We start from the raw sequence: 4,822 nt of genomic DNA on the forward strand, positions 1-4,822 counted from the left end.
TATATATATATGACACGTGTTTAATTGTTTCTAAGTCTCATTGAGTGTGGCTAGACATCGCAACTCAAGCATAGCTCTTTTATATTTAATAGATCTCTTTAGAAAGGGATAAACGATATTTTCCATCTTAGAAACTTTAACTCATATGTGGGGATTATAAACATAGATTTCAGCTTAAATCTCATATATGTGTGTGTGTGTGTGTGTGTGTGTGTGTGTGTGTGTGTACATATATATATATATATATATATATATATATATACATACATCGGGAATAATTTATATTCTCTTCTTCTCTTATTCCTTCTTTCTATCTCCTCTCTCTCTCTCTCTCTCTCTCTCTTTCTCTGTGTTTTTTTCACTAACGCATATCGCACGCTTCTCTGTTCCCATCGATACATCATTTAAAAAACATTCTCCTTCCTCTTCCATGTCATTCCTTTTCACTCAGGCACACACACACACACACACACACACACACACACTCAATAACGCATGTCTTCCTGTTTCTCATCACTTTTATTCCCTTGTTTACTCTTTCCTGGCGTTCTTTCGCTCTTTTACTTTAATACTCACATCGCACTTCTGTCTCTTCAACACCTACATAGCTTCCACTGTTTTCCCTTTTCCGTTTTCCTTTTCCTGTACCCATTTTCTCTCTCTCTCTCTCTCTCTCTCTCTCTCTCTCTCTCTCTCTCTCTCTCTCTATCAATCAATGTCTCTTCTCTGTGTCCGCGAGCTAGTTTCCTTTTCCGGCCATCCCTATACCGACTGCCACTGACGGCTCGATGAGGCACGAACATTACTGACGCACACACACGCATATTTTTCTTCATTCTATCGTTCCCCCCCTCTCTCTCTCTCTCTCTCTCTCTCTCTCTCTCTACCTGCTTGCTTCCCCTTTTCTCTCTCTTTCTCTCTTTCTCTCTCTCTCTTTATATATATATATACACATATATATACGTGTGTGTGTATGTGTGTGCACATAAACACTTATCAGTGATGTTGGTCTTTTGACTATTACCTGCTCCGTGGATTGTATGTAATAGCAGTTCAAGCCAACTAGTAAGGATTTAACTCAAAGGTGAGTAACATTATATTTATATAGATAGATAGATAGATAGATAGATAGATAGATAGATAGCGTAATGTACTTGCAATAACCCTTATCCCTGAGTGGCTTCCGGGCCTTGATAAGTGGTGATCACTGTGTAAAAAAAAAAAAAAAAAAAAAAAGATATGTGTGTGAGCGTACGCACCTTTTTGTCGTACTAGCGGACACACCTGTCCTTCCCTGTGAATAAATAAAGACCCCTGTGCACTGTGCAGTCCTCATTTCATCCTCTAAACGCATATTATTATTCACATTTTAATTTTTTATTCTATTATTTTTTTAATTTAAAAATGACATGAAATGTTTTCGGAAACCCACCATATTATTCTTAAAAATATAGTATCACGTCCAGATTAATCCTTCATAAACTTCATTCAACACAATGTGTTTGATCTTTGTATAGGTGTTTGTTTCCAAACACGTCCAGTCTCCGTATATAGTTTTCCTGTGCCGATGTTTTTTTGTTTTTTTTTAATTAATTTTGTTTGTGTTTTATCTTGTTATTATTATTATTATTATTATTATTATTTGTTGTTGTTGTTGTTGTTTGTTTGTTTGTTTGTTTGTTTGTTTGTTTGTTTGTTTGTTTGTTTGTTGTTAATCAATCTTTTCCACACTTTTTTTCTTTTGTTTCCAAATCCTACTTTTTCCATTTTTCATACTACCCACGTCTTTTTCCCGAATAACTGCACGATTCATTATTCATTCATTAAAAAAAAAATACAAAAGTTTTATTTCTCGTCTTTAAGATAAGTAAAGATTGTGAAATAAAACTATCACATGAAAATGACTCTCAATAACCATTGGGAAACATCTCCTTTCAATCATTACTGACAATTTGTAGCAGGTGACAATAAAATGCTAGTGGGGAGGGGCAGGGGGGAGAAATGATTGAGGGCGCAGCAAAAACAAAAGTCTTATAATCAGAAGGGTGTGTGTTAATCTACACGTCGGAAAAAATAATAATAAACAATATGTGTGAGAAAGACTTATGAATGTGAAAATGTTTTGTGATTGTTCCGTGTAAATAAACTATTAAGAAATTATAGTCACTTTAAATTAAAGTATCATGAGAGTAATGTAAAAGGTTTATTATTTTATATCTAAATAATTCTATCGTAGCATTAAAATGTTGTGATTGTTATATTAAAATATTTTTCACTGGACGTAGCAGAGTGGAAAGTAATCTATAGATTAGTTCCCCCTCGTCTAAAATGTATGTGTGTTTTTTTTAGCATCTATCTATCTATCTATCTATCTATCTATCTATCTTGCTCTCTCAATATATATATACATATATATATATATATATATATATATATATATATATATATATATATATATATTAGCAAATATACCCGTCGTTGATTGGGTTCAAAAACAGCCTACAGAAAATAGACTCTGATTTATGAAAGTATGATAGGTTATGAAAAGGAAGGGTTGTAAAGAGATAGCTTCCAATTTGGAGGTATCAAAACCAAAGCAAAATATGATGGAAGTAAAAATAAAATAGATAAACCCCATAATTTATTATACCATACCTGTTCACACTGAAACACTTATCACAATATTCTGTGGATCTATATTAAAAAAACATTCTTAAACTTTGTAACATATTTCCATTCTATGGATGTCAGGCGCAAACGAACACCCCATAATTTTATTATACCATATTTCTTTAAACTGAAACATAATTATCAAAGTATACTTATGCAGATAGATATGAAAAGTCTTTATAAAAGTTTGTGCCTATTTCCATTCTATGAAGGCCAGGCGCGAACGCAGACCCCACATATTTCTTCAAACTGAAACATAATTATCAAAGTATACTTATGCAGATAGATATGAAAAGTCTTTATTAAAGTTTGTGCCTATTTCCATTCTATGAAAGCCAGGCGCGAACGCAGACCCCACAATTTTATTATTCCATCCCTATTAAGTTAAAACATACTTATCAAAGTATTATTATGTACATCTATATCAAAAACACTTGTAAACGTTTTTTTTTTATTTTTAAATTTTTTATTTACATACATTGTGGACTAGGCGCGAACGCAGACCCCACAATTTTAATGAACCACTGTTCTGCAAGATCAAACATACCCATTCCTGTGTCTCGATACATCTTCTATCATTATATTTAATCAGTTTTTTTTTTAAATAGTCAACCATATAAGAGCCTATTCGTGACCAGACACACGCGCACACACACACACACAAACACACATTCAGCTTTATATATATATATATATATATATATATATATATATATATATATATATATATATATATATATAATGTGTTGGTCTGGCTGTGTGAGAAACGGCTTCTACCAAACTTCTTTGTAAATTTCCAAACTACAGACTTGAAACTTGATATATAGGGCATTTGAACTAGTAGACAAATTCCATTTGCTTTTTAGCCGGTAAAATAGTTGCTAAGGGGTCGAAATAAAAGGCGAATTTGGCAGGTTTTAATATACTCAAATGTTTTCTACGCATGCGCAAATATACATTTATGGTTTAACAAAGGTTAATTTTAAAGCATATAAACGCGGTTCAGATAGAAACGAATAACACTGAAGAGTTATATGTCTTTGTTTCGATTCTAACTGATGGCACTCAAATCAAAGGTATTTCTTTGAAATAACTACCGTTTATTGGGTACAATATAATAATCAATAGAGTTTTGGGTCTATAATAATAAATACGAAATGTGCATGGATTTAAATATCATGTATAAATGTATTTTATTACCAGGCTTCGACGGGATGGCAATAATATATATTGCGTACAATATAATAATTATTAGAAAACTGACTTTATAATAATCAGTACGAACTCTGCATGAATTAAAATGTTATATTTATACGTGTGTTTCGACAGGGCAACATCGGTCGACGTTTTATTATAAAATTAAAACAATTTATTATGATTTTGAATTTGAAGGAGCTATTTTTTTATTTCTGCACAACAATATTAGATGACGTTGATTGAATTAAGTTGATTTTATAAGTTTTCATCGTTTATCCAATTCTTGACTGTATTATCTCTAACATTTTATAAATGCAATTTTATCTCTGTGTGTGTTTGTGAGTTCGTTCCTTATATATTCTGAAACGACTGAAAAGAGTTTCTTTAAAATTTACAGAACTTTAGTGGATAAGTCTGGGAGTAAGCTTAGTTAAGTTTTCTCTCATAATACTCCCGATAACTACCGATAATCGACAATCCAAACCTGTATTTTCATTTATCTATCATCGGTAAAGCAATTTTTTCCATGTTGTCGCTTACCAGCAATGGTAGAACAACGGGCCGTGAAAATTCTACTGTGGGTAAGTTGATAACGTGCTTTTTTTTCTTTTTTTTTTTTTTGTCTGTAGGTTAAAACTCCGCACGTAGATTTCTTAATTATTTTTTTCATTAACTGTAAAGAATTTTATAAGACTTGAATATTTGCGTATATTTATTTTTATTTATTTTTTTGGTTTTTGTTTTTTAGTTTTGTTTTTTGTGTTTTGTTTTGTTTTTTTTGCATGACGTTGTCTGTAGGTTCAAACCCAGTACGTAAATTTCTTAATGTTTATAAGTTTTATATAGTAGGTTCTCTAGAGTACAATGTACACTAACATATATTTTGGACTAAGTTACTGCATGGAGGCACGTGAAGCTTCCTCTCTGGCGATTTCACGGATTTCGATGACAATAA

The 4,822-nt window shown here is 31.9% G+C and overlaps 1 protein-coding gene across 1 annotated transcript in view; it reads left to right on the forward strand.

The window, feature by feature from the left end:
* Positions 1-408: 408 nt before the first annotated feature.
* Positions 409-4,822, forward strand: part of LOC145301351 (potassium channel subfamily K member 6-like) — a 336,487-nt gene continuing 332,073 nt past the window's right edge. Inside the window, exon 1 of the mRNA XM_080144572.1 lies at positions 409-1,084. The gene's annotated coding sequence lies outside the window, so the exon portion shown is untranslated. The remainder of the gene's footprint in view (positions 1,085-4,822) is intronic.

This window comes from Euprymna scolopes, chromosome 1, assembly GCF_053919585.1.
Source record: "Euprymna scolopes isolate OS-2025 chromosome 1, ASM5391958v1, whole genome shotgun sequence".
NCBI lineage: Eukaryota > Metazoa > Mollusca > Cephalopoda > Sepiida > Sepiolidae > Euprymna > Euprymna scolopes.